Here is a 19,357-nt window from a genome sequence, read left to right as displayed (position 1 = left end):
GTAATGAGCGTAATGTCATTATGCAGCCAATCAGAAATTACTTTCTTAGCACCAATCAAATGGTTTGTTTTGAACCTTAGCTGTCAATCAATATGAGAAATAAAACTTTGGCGCGATAGTGCATTTTAGACCGTCTTGTGTATCCGTACTACATCGACTTCTTAAAATATGGCTCGTACAAAGCAAACTGCACGTAAATCTACTGGAGGAAAGGCTCCACGAAAACAACTCGCCACTAAAGCTGCGAGGAAAAGCGCACCAGCTACTGGAGGAGTGAAAAAACCACATCGTTACAGACCTGGTACAGTTGCTCTCAGAGAAATCAGAAGATACCAGAAGTCAACCGAGCTCTTGATCCGCAAGTTGCCTTTCCAGCGTCTTGTGCGAGAAATTGCTCAGGACTTCAAAACAGATCTGCGATTCCAGAGCACAGCCGTTATGGCTCTGCAAGAGGCTTCTGAAGCGTACCTTGTTGGCTTGTTCGAGGATACTAACTTGTGTGCCATTCACGCAAAACGAGTTACAATCATGCCTAAAGACATCCAGTTGGCAAGAAGAATTCGTGGGGAACGTGCCTAAGCATCTTACCAAACAAAAAACGGCTATTTTTATAGCCACACATCCATAAAAAATATTACGGCTAGCTTTTTATATCAAACTTTGTCCTGCTTTCTGTTTAAATTTTATGCTACATAAAAATTTTATGCTACATAAAGTTTGACAATGTTAAAAATATGAAGGGCAAGAAAAGTAAAAGCAAGAAAATAAGAAATTTAAAAACGAAAATACTTAAACTTAGGGAATCTAATCTTAAATTTACTCTTTTTTAACTGTTTAAGTGACTTAAACAAGTTTAACTTTGTACCAAGATAATGTTTTTTTGTAAATGTGTGGCTATAAAAATAGCCGTTTGTTAATGTAATAGCCAGATACACACAAATTATTTTTTTGCGGTCTTCTTTGCTGCCTTTTTGGGAGTCTTTTTGACCTTCTTTGCTGCAGGTTTTTTAGCAACAGGCTTCTTTGTGGGTTTCTTAGCTGCTGGTTTCTTAGCCGAGGCTTTCTTTGTGGCAGGCTTCTTTGCTGCTTTCTTTGGCGTGCTCTTCTTTGCTGGCTTCTTTTTTGGTGTACTTTTCTTTGCAGTAGGCTTCTTTGCCGTTGGCTTTTTTGCTGCGGCCTTTTTCTTAGGTTTTTCTTTTTTTACCTGACCTAGCTTGAATGATCCAGAAGCACCAGTGCCTTTAGTTTGAATCAAATCGCCTGATGTTACTCCTCGTTTAAGAGCCATTTTCAGATGATGATCTGAGTTTTCAGCAACTTTGTAATTTGCATGAATATATTTTGTAATAGCTTGGCGAGATGAACCACCGCGTTCCTTTAGGGTAGCGATAGCAGCCTTGATCATGTCCACATATTTAGGGTGATCAGCTGTCTTCTTTGCAGCAGGTTTCTTCTTGGGTGCGATTTTCTTTGGAGAAGCTGCTTCACTCATTTTTAATGTTTTCTTACAACAATCCAACGATAAACGATGCTTGTTATCACAGTAGAAGTATACTAAACATTACCGTGTAAATGAGATATAATTTAAGACGGTGCGAAGTATGCGGACGTAAAAGTACCACTCCCGGGAATTGATTTGGCGCGAAAACAGAAATGTGTGTTTCTGTACATCGTATAATGTCCGTTTTGGGTGCCGCGACTATGCGAAAGCATGTTAATTTTTATTTGTAGTACGACGCAATAGTCTGCAAGAGAAGCTGCTGGAGTTTGAGGTCTTCAGCATTACATCTAGTCTGTTAATTTGGGCTTCTTCCGCGCTCGTGTTAGGATTTTCATAAAGCGTTCTTTGGTTTGCGTTGCGTATGTCGGCCTACATCATCGACACGGCCTGTTTCCGGCTATTAGGAGCAATTCATATATTGGGCACTGCGTTTCGACTTTTTTATTAGACCACAGTAAAAAAATTCACTCACAGAAGTCCCTTTCTTTCATGGCTACAAACACGAAGAATTCTGTCGTAAGTAAAACGAATGCGCAAGCCAAAATGACGATGGGGCGAAGTCATAAGCATGGCCCTGTGGCCCAATGGATAAGGCATCTGACTACGAATCAGGGGATTCCAGGTTCGACTCCTGGCAGGGTCGCACTGTCGCATTTCGGCTGCATGGTCTACTGTGTAACGCGCGCGCACGTTCTGGCGTAATGCGTTGATAAACGGAATGTACGCAGACATATTGGAAAGTAATATCACGCACTTAGTATCGTCGCCTTTGTTAGCATTCATGTAAGTTACCATCCACTCGCTACAGTCGCTCTCCATCCTACGGCTAAATCAACAGCCGTGATTTTTACTATGTCGCCGTCCATCCGTACGCGGTGACAGTTGTAAGCTTTACAGTAACGTGACATGCTCCACAAGCAGTTACGGTGTGTGGACGATGCCTATCATGGCAACGCTTGTTCTTTATCGCTTCTCGGCCTAATGGCTAAGATCAAGTGTAGTATCTGTTCTTATCAGTTTAATATCTGGTAGGCCATTCTCTGAATGGTCAGTATATTAATCTGATTTTTGGCCTTGGGTCATGGAGGTGGATTCATTCACGCCGTGACCACGGGTTGCCTTGGTGTTGCACTATTACCGATGGCGGCCCACATAAGCAATAAAAGAATAATAGCAGTCCTCTTTCCGACGGCACTCTGCATAGTCTACGGCGGGAACAAAACGCGTACACTGGGGGAGAATACAGCCTATGCCCCGCGACACGGCAGTTTATAACACACTCAAGCCACAAGCATTAACAAACTTTGAAGGGTACCCTCATGCTACGGTGCAGTTCCAACTCATACTTACCTGACGGGGAAGTAAAGACTGATCAATGAGGGTTTTCTTCCAGAGTGAGGCTCTTGCATTGCACTACGCTTGGGCTGACCTCTGCGATTACTGCAAACGTCAGTAACTCGACCGTACAATTTCTGGTAGTGGGGGCCTGCGTCCGCGCTCGCCCCCTCCTTAAGTCAAAATGAATGAGCTTAGAAAAGTTGCGCGGCCAAATGTCGGTGGTGACTTAAACGCTAAGGTAAAACCTCGCTTGGCTGTTACGAAACGTGATTGCGATATAAGTCCTCGGAAGGCGGCGGAATTTTATTTTATTTGCCATTCCGTCAGGGTTATTGGATGATCGGCAATAGATCGAGTTTGTATGCATTTGAAAGCTCTTTTTTCTCGTACTATCACCTGAAAATGTCGTAGGAAAATGTCATAGGAAACACTTTCAACAACCGCCACGTTCCTTAATTGTTATAACAAGAAATATATCACAGCAAATGAAAATGAAAAGCCTACGACACCGGGAGTTCCCAGGCGGTCCCCCATCCAAGTACTATCCCGGCCCGACGATGCTTAACTTCCGTGATCAGACGAGAACGGGTGTGTTCATCGTGGTATGGCCGTAGACATTAGTAGGTGCAAATACGTGCAATTTATTTTGACGTTGTGATCAAATTTTTTTATTTAATTTCTTTGAGTTACTTAGGACAAGGCGTATGCATGGATTATCTATTAGACTTTAAGGTTATAGTTTTGTGAAAAAAACAATGTTTTTTTAAAGATGTGTGGCTATAAAAATAGCCGTTGTTTTCTGAGTGTAGCGGTTTACTTCTTCTGTCCTTTGTCGTTCTTCTTTGGGAGTAAGACAGCTTGAATGTTTGGCAAAACACCACCAGCTGCAATGGTTACACCGCTCAAAAGTTTGTTTAATTCTTCATCATTACGAACAGCCAATTGTAAATGTCTTGGAATAATCCTAGCTTTTTTGTTGTCTCTTGCTGCGTTACCAGCCAACTCCAATATCTCAGCAGATAAATATTCCAAGACGGCTGCTAAGTAAACTGGTGCTCCAGATCCAATTCGGTTAGCATAGTGCCCTCTACGAAGGAATCTATGCACTCTACCGACTGGAAATTGAAGTCCAGCTCTTGAGGATCTTGTCTTGGCTTTAGCCTTAGCTTTTCCACCTTTTCCACGTCCAGACATAACTGCGATTTGATTTGTAAGTTAATACAAAAACGTACGAATATTTAACGTAAGTGTTAACGAAATAAACTTTACTCGTTTTTTCATCATAAAAATAGGATCGAAATCATGTTTTTTTAACCAATCATAATTAAGTATTAAACAAAAGATTTTTTTTTTAACCAATTAAATTGCGTATCGGCGTTTTCGGATCGAATTCGATCCGATTTTTTTACTTATAAACAAAAAGTTTTGACTTGCAGTTTAATGCTTATTTACAAGTTAAGTAGCAAAAATTTTTAACCATGTCTGACGCAGCAGCTAAAGGAGGAAAACAGGCACCTAAAGTAGCCAAGAAAGGTGAAAAAAGAGCCGGCAAAAAAGGAGGAAAGATTGGTGGAACTGGTGAAAAGAAACGCAAGAGAAAGAGAAAGGAAAGTTATGCTATTTACATCTACAATGTTTTGAAACAAGTTCACCCAGATGTCGGAGTTTCAAGCAAAGCTATGAGCATCATGAACTCATTTGTCAACGACATCTTTGAGCGCATTGCTTCCGAAGCTTCGCGTTTGGCTCTTCAAAACAAAAAGTCGACCATCTCTTCTCGTGAAATTCAAACCGCAGTACGTCTTCTCTTGCCTGGAGAACTTGCAAAACACGCAGTCAGTGAAGGAACAAAAGCCGTCACAAAATACACAAGCAGCAAGTAAACCAACGTCTACCAAACACAAACGGTCTTTTTTAAGACCACACATCTTTAAAAAAACATTTACTTGGCGTCACTACAAGTTAACCGAAGTTAATAAAACTTCTAAATAATGTGCTTAAGAACACTAGCCTACATTTAAAATACTTCCCCATGTGTGTGTGGATTAGCTTCACTTTTCATACGTATTATTAGCTGTACTTGCAGAAAAGACAAGTACATTGATCCATGTTATTGCTTACATTTAACTTAACCCAGCTTTTCACGGAAACACTCCCAGGCAAATTAACCCTACAAAGTATTTCTAAATTTTTTTTGTGTCATATATGACATAGTATCGTATAGCAATAAATGTAACTGTGACAAGACTTTACACATTGTGTAATTTGGAAGCGTGCACAAAGTAATGTTTTAAAAGATTTGTGGCTATAAAAATAGCCGTTTTTGTTGAGCAATGACAACGCTTAACCTCCGAATCCGTAAAGAGTTCTTCCTTGACGTTTTAAGGCATAAACAACATCCATAGCGGTAACGGTCTTGCGTTTAGCGTGCTCTGTGTAGGTTACAGCATCACGAATAACATTCTCTAAGAAAACCTTCAGTACACCTCTGGTTTCCTCATAGATAAGGCCAGAGATACGTTTGACACCACCTCGTCGAGCAAGACGCCGAATAGCAGGTTTTGTGATTCCCTGAATGTTATCACGAAGAATTTTTCGGTGACGTTTAGCACCTCCTTTTCCCAATCCTTTACCTCCTTTTCCGCGTCCAGACATATTGATATAGTTGCGTACAGAACGAGTACAAAAACAACGTTTGAGTTAACAGAATTCAGACAGCTTTAAAAAGAGGCCATAAAATTACCTACTGCTCGTGGAAACACCCTAATTAACCAATAGAGTTGCGTCATTACAAAATGTTCCGAACATTTTGTACATTTTTTTAAGTAAAACTGTAGTTTTTTTAAAAATTCGTGGTCTTAATGTTTCAGTAAGGCAATAAATTTGGCATCGTTGGAATTCGCCAAACCTTCTGCTACTTACTAAAAAAAAAAAAAGTCAAAAGCTTTTGTGTATCAGAAGATACAGCCGTTTTCCCGTAGCCAAAAAACACAGATTTTATAAAAATGTTAAAGTAATGAGCGTAATGTCATTATGCAGCCAATCAGAAATTACTTTCTTAGCACCAATCAAATGGTTTGTTTTGAACCTTAGCTGTCAATCAATATGAGAAATAAAACTTTGGCGCGATAGTGCATTTTAGACCGTCTTGTGTATCCGTACTACATCGACTTCTTAAAATATGGCTCGTACAAAGCAAACTGCACGTAAATCTACTGGAGGAAAGGCTCCACGAAAACAACTCGCCACTAAAGCTGCGAGGAAAAGCGCACCAGCTACTGGAGGAGTGAAAAAACCACATCGTTACAGACCTGGTACAGTTGCTCTCAGAGAAATCAGAAGATACCAGAAGTCAACCGAGCTCTTGATCCGCAAGTTGCCTTTCCAGCGTCTTGTGCGAGAAATTGCTCAGGACTTCAAAACAGATCTGCGATTCCAGAGCACAGCCGTTATGGCTCTGCAAGAGGCTTCTGAAGCGTACCTTGTTGGCTTGTTCGAGGATACTAACTTGTGTGCCATTCACGCAAAACGAGTTACAATCATGCCTAAAGACATCCAGTTGGCAAGAAGAATTCGTGGGGAACGTGCCTAAGCATCTTACCAAACAAAAAACGGCTATTTTTATAGCCACACATCCATAAAAAATATTACGGCTAGCTTTTTATATCAAACTTTGTCCTGCTTTCTGTTTAAATTTTATGCTACATAAAAATTTTATGCTACATAAAGTTTGACAATGTTAAAAATATGAAGGGCAAGAAAAGTAAAAGCAAGAAAATAAGAAATTTAAAAACGAAAATACTTAAACTTAGGGAATCTAATCTTAAATTTACTCTTTTTTAACTGTTTAAGTGACTTAAACAAGTTTAACTTTGTACCAAGATAATGTTTTTTTGTAAATGTGTGGCTATAAAAATAGCCGTTTGTTAATGTAATAGCCAGATACACACAAATTATTTTTTTGCGGTCTTCTTTGCTGCCTTTTTGGGAGTCTTTTTGACCTTCTTTGCTGCAGGTTTTTTAGCAACAGGCTTCTTTGTGGGTTTCTTAGCTGCTGGTTTCTTAGCCGAGGCTTTCTTTGTGGCAGGCTTCTTTGCTGCTTTCTTTGGCGTGCTCTTCTTTGCTGGCTTCTTTTTTGGTGTACTTTTCTTTGCAGTAGGCTTCTTTGCCGTTGGCTTTTTTGCTGCGGCCTTTTTCTTAGGTTTTTCTTTTTTTACCTGACCTAGCTTGAATGATCCAGAAGCACCAGTGCCTTTAGTTTGAATCAAATCGCCTGATGTTACTCCTCGTTTAAGAGCCATTTTCAGATGATGATCTGAGTTTTCAGCAACTTTGTAATTTGCATGAATATATTTTGTAATAGCTTGGCGAGATGAACCACCGCGTTCCTTTAGGGTAGCGATAGCAGCCTTGATCATGTCCACATATTTAGGGTGATCAGCTGTCTTCTTTGCAGCAGGTTTCTTCTTGGGTGCGATTTTCTTTGGAGAAGCTGCTTCACTCATTTTTAATGTTTTCTTACAACAATCCAACGATAAACGATGCTTGTTATCACAGTAGAAGTATACTAAACATTACCGTGTAAATGAGATATAATTTAAGACGGTGCGAAGTATGCGGACGTAAAAGTACCACTCCCGGGAATTGATTTGGCGCGAAAACAGAAATGTGTGTTTCTGTACATCGTATAATGTCCGTTTTGGGTGCCGCGACTATGCGAAAGCATGTTAATTTTTATTTGTAGTACGACGCAATAGTCTGCAAGAGAAGCTGCTGGAGTTTGAGGTCTTCAGCATTACATCTAGTCTGTTAATTTGGGCTTCTTCCGCGCTCGTGTTAGGATTTTCATAAAGCGTTCTTTGGTTTGCGTTGCGTATGTCGGCCTACATCATCGACACGGCCTGTTTCCGGCTATTAGGAGCAATTCATATATTGGGCACTGCGTTTCGACTTTTTTATTAGACCACAGTAAAAAAATTCACTCACAGAAGTCCCTTTCTTTCATGGCTACAAACACGAAGAATTCTGTCGTAAGTAAAACGAATGCGCAAGCCAAAATGACGATGGGGCGAAGTCATAAGCATGGCCCTGTGGCCCAATGGATAAGGCATCTGACTACGAATCAGGGGATTCCAGGTTCGACTCCTGGCAGGGTCGCACTGTCGCATTTCGGCTGCATGGTCTACTGTGTAACGCGCGCGCACGTTCTGGCGTAATGCGTTGATAAACGGAATGTACGCAGACATATTGGAAAGTAATATCACGCACTTAGTATCGTCGCCTTTGTTAGCATTCATGTAAGTTACCATCCACTCGCTACAGTCGCTCTCCATCCTACGGCTAAATCAACAGCCGTGATTTTTACTATGTCGCCGTCCATCCGTACGCGGTGACAGTTGTAAGCTTTACAGTAACGTGACATGCTCCACAAGCAGTTACGGTGTGTGGACGATGCCTATCATGGCAACGCTTGTTCTTTATCGCTTCTCGGCCTAATGGCTAAGATCAAGTGTAGTATCTGTTCTTATCAGTTTAATATCTGGTAGGCCATTCTCTGAATGGTCAGTATATTAATCTGATTTTTGGCCTTGGGTCATGGAGGTGGATTCATTCACGCCGTGACCACGGGTTGCCTTGGTGTTGCACTATTACCGATGGCGGCCCACATAAGCAATAAAAGAATAATAGCAGTCCTCTTTCCGACGGCACTCTGCATAGTCTACGGCGGGAACAAAACGCGTACACTGGGGGAGAATACAGCCTATGCCCCGCGACACGGCAGTTTATAACACACTCAAGCCACAAGCATTAACAAACTTTGAAGGGTACCCTCATGCTACGGTGCAGTTCCAACTCATACTTACCTGACGGGGAAGTAAAGACTGATCAATGAGGGTTTTCTTCCAGAGTGAGGCTCTTGCATTGCACTACGCTTGGGCTGACCTCTGCGATTACTGCAAACGTCAGTAACTCGACCGTACAATTTCTGGTAGTGGGGGCCTGCGTCCGCGCTCGCCCCCTCCTTAAGTCAAAATGAATGAGCTTAGAAAAGTTGCGCGGCCAAATGTCGGTGGTGACTTAAACGCTAAGGTAAAACCTCGCTTGGCTGTTACGAAACGTGATTGCGATATAAGTCCTCGGAAGGCGGCGGAATTTTATTTTATTTGCCATTCCGTCAGGGTTATTGGATGATCGGCAATAGATCGAGTTTGTATGCATTTGAAAGCTCTTTTTTCTCGTACTATCACCTGAAAATGTCGTAGGAAAATGTCATAGGAAACACTTTCAACAACCGCCACGTTCCTTAATTGTTATAACAAGAAATATATCACAGCAAATGAAAATGAAAAGCCTACGACACCGGGAGTTCCCAGGCGGTCCCCCATCCAAGTACTATCCCGGCCCGACGATGCTTAACTTCCGTGATCAGACGAGAACGGGTGTGTTCATCGTGGTATGGCCGTAGACATTAGTAGGTGCAAATACGTGCAATTTATTTTGACGTTGTGATCAAATTTTTTTATTTAATTTCTTTGAGTTACTTAGGACAAGGCGTATGCATGGATTATCTATTAGACTTTAAGGTTATAGTTTTGTGAAAAAAACAATGTTTTTTTAAAGATGTGTGGCTATAAAAATAGCCGTTGTTTTCTGAGTGTAGCGGTTTACTTCTTCTGTCCTTTGTCGTTCTTCTTTGGGAGTAAGACAGCTTGAATGTTTGGCAAAACACCACCAGCTGCAATGGTTACACCGCTCAAAAGTTTGTTTAATTCTTCATCATTACGAACAGCCAATTGTAAATGTCTTGGAATAATCCTAGCTTTTTTGTTGTCTCTTGCTGCGTTACCAGCCAACTCCAATATCTCAGCAGATAAATATTCCAAGACGGCTGCTAAGTAAACTGGTGCTCCAGATCCAATTCGGTTAGCATAGTGCCCTCTACGAAGGAATCTATGCACTCTACCGACTGGAAATTGAAGTCCAGCTCTTGAGGATCTTGTCTTGGCTTTAGCCTTAGCTTTTCCACCTTTTCCACGTCCAGACATAACTGCGATTTGATTTGTAAGTTAATACAAAAACGTACGAATATTTAACGTAAGTGTTAACGAAATAAACTTTACTCGTTTTTTCATCATAAAAATAGGATCGAAATCATGTTTTTTTAACCAATCATAATTAAGTATTAAACAAAAGATTTTTTTTTTAACCAATTAAATTGCGTATCGGCGTTTTCGGATCGAATTCGATCCGATTTTTTTACTTATAAACAAAAAGTTTTGACTTGCAGTTTAATGCTTATTTACAAGTTAAGTAGCAAAAATTTTTAACCATGTCTGACGCAGCAGCTAAAGGAGGAAAACAGGCACCTAAAGTAGCCAAGAAAGGTGAAAAAAGAGCCGGCAAAAAAGGAGGAAAGATTGGTGGAACTGGTGAAAAGAAACGCAAGAGAAAGAGAAAGGAAAGTTATGCTATTTACATCTACAATGTTTTGAAACAAGTTCACCCAGATGTCGGAGTTTCAAGCAAAGCTATGAGCATCATGAACTCATTTGTCAACGACATCTTTGAGCGCATTGCTTCCGAAGCTTCGCGTTTGGCTCTTCAAAACAAAAAGTCGACCATCTCTTCTCGTGAAATTCAAACCGCAGTACGTCTTCTCTTGCCTGGAGAACTTGCAAAACACGCAGTCAGTGAAGGAACAAAAGCCGTCACAAAATACACAAGCAGCAAGTAAACCAACGTCTACCAAACACAAACGGTCTTTTTTAAGACCACACATCTTTAAAAAAACATTTACTTGGCGTCACTACAAGTTAACCGAAGTTAATAAAACTTCTAAATAATGTGCTTAAGAACACTAGCCTACATTTAAAATACTTCCCCATGTGTGTGTGGATTAGCTTCACTTTTCATACGTATTATTAGCTGTACTTGCAGAAAAGACAAGTACATTGATCCATGTTATTGCTTACATTTAACTTAACCCAGCTTTTCACGGAAACACTCCCAGGCAAATTAACCCTACAAAGTATTTCTAAATTTTTTTTGTGTCATATATGACATAGTATCGTATAGCAATAAATGTAACTGTGACAAGACTTTACACATTGTGTAATTTGGAAGCGTGCACAAAGTAATGTTTTAAAAGATTTGTGGCTATAAAAATAGCCGTTTTTGTTGAGCAATGACAACGCTTAACCTCCGAATCCGTAAAGAGTTCTTCCTTGACGTTTTAAGGCATAAACAACATCCATAGCGGTAACGGTCTTGCGTTTAGCGTGCTCTGTGTAGGTTACAGCATCACGAATAACATTCTCTAAGAAAACCTTCAGTACACCTCTGGTTTCCTCATAGATAAGGCCAGAGATACGTTTGACACCACCTCGTCGAGCAAGACGCCGAATAGCAGGTTTTGTGATTCCCTGAATGTTATCACGAAGAATTTTTCGGTGACGTTTAGCACCTCCTTTTCCCAATCCTTTACCTCCTTTTCCGCGTCCAGACATATTGATATAGTTGCGTACAGAACGAGTACAAAAACAACGTTTGAGTTAACAGAATTCAGACAGCTTTAAAAAGAGGCCATAAAATTACCTACTGCTCGTGGAAACACCCTAATTAACCAATAGAGTTGCGTCATTACAAAATGTTCCGAACATTTTGTACATTTTTTTAAGTAAAACTGTAGTTTTTTTAAAAATTCGTGGTCTTAATGTTTCAGTAAGGCAATAAATTTGGCATCGTTGGAATTCGCCAAACCTTCTGCTACTTACTAAAAAAAAAAAAAGTCAAAAGCTTTTGTGTATCAGAAGATACAGCCGTTTTCCCGTAGCCAAAAAACACAGATTTTATAAAAATGTTAAAGTAATGAGCGTAATGTCATTATGCAGCCAATCAGAAATTACTTTCTTAGCACCAATCAAATGGTTTGTTTTGAACCTTAGCTGTCAATCAATATGAGAAATAAAACTTTGGCGCGATAGTGCATTTTAGACCGTCTTGTGTATCCGTACTACATCGACTTCTTAAAATATGGCTCGTACAAAGCAAACTGCACGTAAATCTACTGGAGGAAAGGCTCCACGAAAACAACTCGCCACTAAAGCTGCGAGGAAAAGCGCACCAGCTACTGGAGGAGTGAAAAAACCACATCGTTACAGACCTGGTACAGTTGCTCTCAGAGAAATCAGAAGATACCAGAAGTCAACCGAGCTCTTGATCCGCAAGTTGCCTTTCCAGCGTCTTGTGCGAGAAATTGCTCAGGACTTCAAAACAGATCTGCGATTCCAGAGCACAGCCGTTATGGCTCTGCAAGAGGCTTCTGAAGCGTACCTTGTTGGCTTGTTCGAGGATACTAACTTGTGTGCCATTCACGCAAAACGAGTTACAATCATGCCTAAAGACATCCAGTTGGCAAGAAGAATTCGTGGGGAACGTGCCTAAGCATCTTACCAAACAAAGAACGGCTATTTTTATAGCCACACATCCATAAAAAATATTACGGCTAGCTTTTTATATCAAACTTTGTCCTGCTTTCTGTTTAAATTTTATGCTACATAAAAATTTTATGCTACATAAAGTTTGACAATGTTAAAAATATGAAGGGCAAGAAAAGTAAAAGCAAGAAAATAAGAAATTTAAAAACGAAAATACTTAAACTTAGGGAATCTAATCTTAAATTTACTCTTTTTTAACTGTTTAAGTGACTTAAACAAGTTTAACTTTGTACCAAGATAATGTTTTTTTGTAAATGTGTGGCTATAAAAATAGCCGTTTGTTAATGTAATAGCCAGATACACACAAATTATTTTTTTGCGGTCTTCTTTGCTGCCTTTTTGGGAGTCTTTTTGACCTTCTTTGCTGCAGGTTTTTTAGCAACAGGCTTCTTTGTGGGTTTCTTAGCTGCTGGTTTCTTAGCCGAGGCTTTCTTTGTGGCAGGCTTCTTTGCTGCTTTCTTTGGCGTGCTCTTCTTTGCTGGCTTCTTTTTTGGTGTACTTTTCTTTGCAGTAGGCTTCTTTGCCGTTGGCTTTTTTGCTGCGGCCTTTTTCTTAGGTTTTTCTTTTTTTACCTGACCTAGCTTGAATGATCCAGAAGCACCAGTGCCTTTAGTTTGAATCAAATCGCCTGATGTTACTCCTCGTTTAAGAGCCATTTTCAGATGATGATCTGAGTTTTCAGCAACTTTGTAATTTGCATGAATATATTTTGTAATAGCTTGGCGAGATGAACCACCGCGTTCCTTTAGGGTAGCGATAGCAGCCTTGATCATGTCCACATATTTAGGGTGATCAGCTGTCTTCTTTGCAGCAGGTTTCTTCTTGGGTGCGATTTTCTTTGGAGAAGCTGCTTCACTCATTTTTAATGTTTTCTTACAACAATCCAACGATAAACGATGCTTGTTATCACAGTAGAAGTATACTAAACATTACCGTGTAAATGAGATATAATTTAAGACGGTGCGAAGTATGCGGACGTAAAAGTACCACTCCCGGGAATTGATTTGGCGCGAAAACAGAAATGTGTGTTTCTGTACATCGTATAATGTCCGTTTTGGGTGCCGCGACTATGCGAAAGCATGTTAATTTTTATTTGTAGTACGACGCAATAGTCTGCAAGAGAAGCTGCTGGAGTTTGAGGTCTTCAGCATTACATCTAGTCTGTTAATTTGGGCTTCTTCCGCGCTCGTGTTAGGATTTTCATAAAGCGTTCTTTGGTTTGCGTTGCGTATGTCGGCCTACATCATCGACACGGCCTGTTTCCGGCTATTAGGAGCAATTCATATATTGGGCACTGCGTTTCGACTTTTTTATTAGACCACAGTAAAAAAATTCACTCACAGAAGTCCCTTTCTTTCATGGCTACAAACACGAAGAATTCTGTCGTAAGTAAAACGAATGCGCAAGCCAAAATGACGATGGGGCGAAGTCATAAGCATGGCCCTGTGGCCCAATGGATAAGGCATCTGACTACGAATCAGGGGATTCCAGGTTCGACTCCTGGCAGGGTCGCACTGTCGCATTTCGGCTGCATGGTCTACTGTGTAACGCGCGCGCACGTTCTGGCGTAATGCGTTGATAAACGGAATGTACGCAGACATATTGGAAAGTAATATCACGCACTTAGTATCGTCGCCTTTGTTAGCATTCATGTAAGTTACCATCCACTCGCTACAGTCGCTCTCCATCCTACGGCTAAATCAACAGCCGTGATTTTTACTATGTCGCCGTCCATCCGTACGCGGTGACAGTTGTAAGCTTTACAGTAACGTGACATGCTCCACAAGCAGTTACGGTGTGTGGACGATGCCTATCATGGCAACGCTTGTTCTTTATCGCTTCTCGGCCTAATGGCTAAGATCAAGTGTAGTATCTGTTCTTATCAGTTTAATATCTGGTAGGCCATTCTCTGAATGGTCAGTATATTAATCTGATTTTTGGCCTTGGGTCATGGAGGTGGATTCATTCACGCCGTGACCACGGGTTGCCTTGGTGTTGCACTATTACCGATGGCGGCCCACATAAGCAATAAAAGAATAATAGCAGTCCTCTTTCCGACGGCACTCTGCATAGTCTACGGCGGGAACAAAACGCGTACACTGGGGGAGAATACAGCCTATGCCCCGCGACACGGCAGTTTATAACACACTCAAGCCACAAGCATTAACAAACTTTGAAGGGTACCCTCATGCTACGGTGCAGTTCCAACTCATACTTGTATGCATTTGAAAGCTCTTTTTTCTCGTACTATCACCTGAAAATGTCGTAGGAAAATGTCATAGGAAACACTTTCAACAACCGCCACGTTCCTTAATTGTTATAACAAGAAATATATCACAGCAAATGAAAATGAAAAGCCTACGACACCGGGAGTTCCCAGGCGGTCCCCCATCCAAGTACTATCCCGGCCCGACGATGCTTAACTTCCGTGATCAGACGAGAACGGGTGTGTTCATCGTGGTATGGCCGTAGACATTAGTAGGTGCAAATACGTGCAATTTATTTTGACGTTGTGATCAAATTTTTTTATTTAATTTCTTTGAGTTACTTAGGACAAGGCGTATGCATGGATTATCTATTAGACTTTAAGGTTATAGTTTTGTGAAAAAAACAATGTTTTTTTAAAGATGTGTGGCTATAAAAATAGCCGTTGTTTTCTGAGTGTAGCGGTTTACTTCTTCTGTCCTTTGTCGTTCTTCTTTGGGAGTAAGACAGCTTGAATGTTTGGCAAAACACCACCAGCTGCAATGGTTACACCGCTCAAAAGTTTGTTTAATTCTTCATCATTACGAACAGCCAATTGTAAATGTCTTGGAATAATCCTAGCTTTTTTGTTGTCTCTTGCTGCGTTACCAGCCAACTCCAATATCTCAGCAGATAAATATTCCAAGACGGCTGCTAAGTAAACTGGTGCTCCAGATCCAATTCGGTTAGCATAGTGCCCTCTACGAAGGAATCTATGCACTCTACCGACTGGAAATTGAAGTCCAGCTCTTGAGGATCTTGTCTTGGCTTTAGCCTTAGCTTTTCCACCTTTTCCACGTCCAGACATAACTGCGATTTGATTTGTAAGTTAATACAAAAACGTACGAATATTTAACGTAAGTGTTAACGAAATAAACTTTACTCGTTTTTTCATCATAAAAATAGGATCGAAATCATGTTTTTTTAACCAATCATAATTAAGTATTAAACAAAAGATTTTTTTTTTAACCAATTAAATTGCGTATCGGCGTTTTCGGATCGAATTCGATCCGATTTTTTTACTTATAAACAAAAAGTTTTGACTTGCAGTTTAATGCTTATTTACAAGTTAAGTAGCAAAAATTTTTAACCATGTCTGACGCAGCAGCTAAAGGAGGAAAACAGGCACCTAAAGTAGCCAAGAAAGGTGAAAAAAGAGCCGGCAAAAAAGGAGGAAAGATTGGTGGAACTGGTGAAAAGAAACGCAAGAGAAAGAGAAAGGAAAGTTATGCTATTTACATCTACAATGTTTTGAAACAAGTTCACCCAGATGTCGGAGTTTCAAGCAAAGCTATGAGCATCATGAACTCATTTGTCAACGACATCTTTGAGCGCATTGCTTCCGAAGCTTCGCGTTTGGCTCTTCAAAACAAAAAGTCGACCATCTCTTCTCGTGAAATTCAAACCGCAGTACGTCTTCTCTTGCCTGGAGAACTTGCAAAACACGCAGTCAGTGAAGGAACAAAAGCCGTCACAAAATACACAAGCAGCAAGTAAACCAACGTCTACCAAACACAAACGGTCTTTTTTAAGACCACACATCTTTAAAAAAACATTTACTTGGCGTCACTACAAGTTAACCGAAGTTAATAAAACTTCTAAATAATGTGCTTAAGAACACTAGCCTACATTTAAAATACTTCCCCATGTGTGTGTGGATTAGCTTCACTTTTCATACGTATTATTAGCTGTACTTGCAGAAAAGACAAGTACATTGATCCATGTTATTGCTTACATTTAACTTAACCCAGCTTTTCACGGAAACACTCCCAGGCAAATTAACCCTACAAAGTATTTCTAAATTTTTTTTGTGTCATATATGACATAGTATCGTATAGCAATAAATGTAACTGTGACAAGACTTTACACATTGTGTAATTTGGAAGCGTGCACAAAGTAATGTTTTAAAAGATTTGTGGCTATAAAAATAGCCGTTTTTGTTGAGCAATGACAACGCTTAACCTCCGAATCCGTAAAGAGTTCTTCCTTGACGTTTTAAGGCATAAACAACATCCATAGCGGTAACGGTCTTGCGTTTAGCGTGCTCTGTGTAGGTTACAGCATCACGAATAACATTCTCTAAGAAAACCTTCAGTACACCTCTGGTTTCCTCATAGATAAGGCCAGAGATACGTTTGACACCACCTCGTCGAGCAAGACGCCGAATAGCAGGTTTTGTGATTCCCTGAATGTTATCACGAAGAATTTTTCGGTGACGTTTAGCACCTCCTTTTCCCAATCCTTTACCTCCTTTTCCGCGTCCAGACATATTGATATAGTTGCGTACAGAACGAGTACAAAAACAACGTTTGAGTTAACAGAATTCAGACAGCTTTAAAAAGAGGCCATAAAATTACCTACTGCTCGTGGAAACACCCTAATTAACCAATAGAGTTGCGTCATTACAAAATGTTCCGAACATTTTGTACATTTTTTTAAGTAAAACTGTAGTTTTTTTAAAAATTCGTGGTCTTAATGTTTCAGTAAGGCAATAAATTTGGCATCGTTGGAATTCGCCAAACCTTCTGCTACTTACTAAAAAAAAAAAAAGTCAAAAGCTTTTGTGTATCAGAAGATACAGCCGTTTTCCCGTAGCCAAAAAACACAGATTTTATAAAAATGTTAAAGTAATGAGCGTAATGTCATTATGCAGCCAATCAGAAATTACTTTCTTAGCACCAATCAAATGGTTTGTTTTGAACCTTAGCTGTCAATCAATATGAGAAATAAAACTTTGGCGCGATAGTGCATTTTAGACCGTCTTGTGTATCCGTACTACATCGACTTCTTAAAATATGGCTCGTACAAAGCAAACTGCACGTAAATCTACTGGAGGAAAGGCTCCACGAAAACAACTCGCCACTAAAGCTGCGAGGAAAAGCGCACCAGCTACTGGAGGAGTGAAAAAACCACATCGTTACAGACCTGGTACAGTTGCTCTCAGAGAAATCAGAAGATACCAGAAGTCAACCGAGCTCTTGATCCGCAAGTTGCCTTTCCAGCGTCTTGTGCGAGAAATTGCTCAGGACTTCAAAACAGATCTGCGATTCCAGAGCACAGCCGTTATGGCTCTGCAAGAGGCTTCTGAAGCGTACCTTGTTGGCTTGTTCGAGGATACTAACTTGTGTGCCATTCACGCAAAACGAGTTACAATCATGCCTAAAGACATCCAGTTGGCAAGAAGAATTCGTGGGGAACGTGCCTAAGCATCTTACCAAACAAAAAACGGCTATTTTTATAGCCACACATCCATAAAAAATATTACGGCTAGCTTTTTATATCAAACTTTGTCCTGCTTTCTGTTTAAATTTTATGCTACATAAAAATTTTATGCTACATAAAGTTTGACAATGTTAAAAATATGAAGGGCAAGAAAAGTAAAAGCAAGAAAATAAGAAATTTAAAAACGAAAATACTTAAACTTAGGGAATCTAATCTTAAATTTACTCTTTTTTAACTGTTTAAGTGACTTAAACAAGTTTAACTTTGTACCAAGATAATGTTTTTTTGTAAATGTGTGGCTATAAAAATAGCCGTTTGTTAATGTAATAGCCAGATACACACAAATTATTTTTTTGCGGTCTTCTTTGCTGCCTTTTTGGGAGTCTTTTTGACCTTCTTTGCTGCAGGTTTTTTAGCAACAGGCTTCTTTGTGGGTTTCTTAGCTGCTGGTTTCTTAGCCGAGGCTTTCTTTGTGGCAGGCTTCTTTGCTGCTTTCTTTGGCGTGCTCTTCTTTGCTGGCTTCTTTTTTGGTGTACTTTTCTTTGCAGTAGGCTTCTTTGCCGTTGGCTTTTTTGCTGCGGCCTTTTTCTTAGGTTTTTCTTTTTTTACCTGACCTAGCTTGAATGATCCAGAAGCACCAGTGCCTTTAGTTTGAATCAAATCGCCTGATGTTACTCCTCGTTTAAGAGCCATTTTCAGATGATGATCTGAGTTTTCAGCAACTTTGTAATTTGCATGAATATATTTTGTAATAGCTTGGCGAGATGAACCACCGCGTTCCTTTAGGGTAGCGATAGCAGCCTTGATCATGTCCACATATTTAGGGTGATCAGCTGTCTTCTTTGCAGCAGGTTTCTTCTTGGGTGCGATTTTCTTTGGAGAAGCTGCTTCACTCATTTTTAATGTTTTCTTACAACAATCCAACGATAAACGATGCTTGTTATCACAGTAGAAGTATACTAAACATTACCGTGTAAATGAGATATAATTTAAGACGGTGCGAAGTATGCGGACGTAAAAGTACCACTCCCGGGAATTGATTTGGCGCGAAAACAGAAATGTGTGTTTCTGTACATCGTATAATGTCCGTTTTGGGTGCCGCGACTATGCGAAAGCATGTTAATTTTTATTTGTAGTACGACGCAATAGTCTGCAAGAGAAGCTGCTGGAGTTTGAGGTCTTCAGCATTACATCTAGTCTGTTAATTTGGGCTTCTTCCGCGCTCGTGTTAGGATTTTCATAAAGCGTTCTTTGGTTTGCGTTGCGTATGTCGGCCTACATCATCGACACGGCCTGTTTCCGGCTATTAGGAGCAATTCATATATTGGGCACTGCGTTTCGACTTTTTTATTAGACCACAGTAAAAAAATTCACTCACAGAAGTCCCTTTCTTTCATGGCTACAAACACGAAGAATTCTGTCGTAAGTAAAACGAATGCGCAAGCCAAAATGACGATGGGGCGAAGTCATAAGCATGGCCCTGTGGCCCAATGGATAAGGCATCTGACTACGAATCAGGGGATTCCAGGTTCGACTCCTGGCAGGGTCGCACTGT

General features: G+C 40.2%; 12 non-coding genes across 12 annotated transcripts; 9 read left to right on the top strand and 3 right to left on the bottom strand.

Annotated features, from left to right (window-relative positions):
* The first annotated feature begins 2,071 nt into the window (after positions 1-2,071).
* Positions 2,072-2,144, top strand: Trnar-acg (transfer RNA arginine (anticodon ACG)). The gene has a single exon. It is a non-coding gene; the product is annotated as a tRNA-Arg (tRNA).
* Positions 2,145-2,466: 322 nt separating this feature from the next.
* LOC130661082 (U2 spliceosomal RNA) lies at positions 2,467-2,658 on the top strand. The gene has a single exon (XR_008988278.1). It is a non-coding gene; the product is annotated as a U2 spliceosomal RNA (small nuclear RNA).
* Positions 2,659-2,843: 185 nt separating this feature from the next.
* Positions 2,844-3,008, top strand: LOC130660033 (U1 spliceosomal RNA). Its single transcript, XR_008987235.1, has one exon. It is a non-coding gene; the product is annotated as a U1 spliceosomal RNA (small nuclear RNA).
* Positions 3,009-3,336: 328 nt separating this feature from the next.
* Positions 3,337-3,455, bottom strand: LOC130658075 (5S ribosomal RNA). The gene has a single exon (XR_008985293.1). It is a non-coding gene; the product is annotated as a 5S ribosomal RNA (ribosomal RNA).
* Positions 3,456-7,923: 4,468 nt separating this feature from the next.
* Positions 7,924-7,996, top strand: Trnar-acg (transfer RNA arginine (anticodon ACG)). The gene has a single exon. It is a non-coding gene; the product is annotated as a tRNA-Arg (tRNA).
* Positions 7,997-8,318: 322 nt separating this feature from the next.
* LOC130661081 (U2 spliceosomal RNA) lies at positions 8,319-8,510 on the top strand. Its single transcript, XR_008988277.1, has one exon. It is a non-coding gene; the product is annotated as a U2 spliceosomal RNA (small nuclear RNA).
* Positions 8,511-8,695: 185 nt separating this feature from the next.
* LOC130660031 (U1 spliceosomal RNA) lies at positions 8,696-8,860 on the top strand. Its single transcript, XR_008987234.1, has one exon. It is a non-coding gene; the product is annotated as a U1 spliceosomal RNA (small nuclear RNA).
* A 328-nt stretch (positions 8,861-9,188) lies between these two features.
* On the bottom strand, positions 9,189-9,307 carry LOC130658074 (5S ribosomal RNA). The gene has a single exon (XR_008985292.1). It is a non-coding gene; the product is annotated as a 5S ribosomal RNA (ribosomal RNA).
* Positions 9,308-13,775: 4,468 nt separating this feature from the next.
* Positions 13,776-13,848, top strand: Trnar-acg (transfer RNA arginine (anticodon ACG)). Its single transcript has one exon. It is a non-coding gene; the product is annotated as a tRNA-Arg (tRNA).
* Positions 13,849-14,170: 322 nt separating this feature from the next.
* Positions 14,171-14,362, top strand: LOC130661080 (U2 spliceosomal RNA). The gene has a single exon (XR_008988276.1). It is a non-coding gene; the product is annotated as a U2 spliceosomal RNA (small nuclear RNA).
* A 329-nt stretch (positions 14,363-14,691) lies between these two features.
* LOC130658073 (5S ribosomal RNA) lies at positions 14,692-14,810 on the bottom strand. The gene has a single exon (XR_008985291.1). It is a non-coding gene; the product is annotated as a 5S ribosomal RNA (ribosomal RNA).
* Positions 14,811-19,278: 4,468 nt separating this feature from the next.
* Positions 19,279-19,351, top strand: Trnar-acg (transfer RNA arginine (anticodon ACG)). The gene has a single exon. It is a non-coding gene; the product is annotated as a tRNA-Arg (tRNA).
* The last annotated feature ends 6 nt before the right edge of the window (positions 19,352-19,357 follow it).

Source organism: Hydractinia symbiolongicarpus, chromosome 9, assembly GCF_029227915.1.
Source record: "Hydractinia symbiolongicarpus strain clone_291-10 chromosome 9, HSymV2.1, whole genome shotgun sequence".
Classification (NCBI taxonomy): Eukaryota; Metazoa; Cnidaria; class Hydrozoa; order Anthoathecata; family Hydractiniidae; genus Hydractinia; species Hydractinia symbiolongicarpus.
This window is presented reverse-complemented; position numbering and strand designations above follow the sequence as displayed.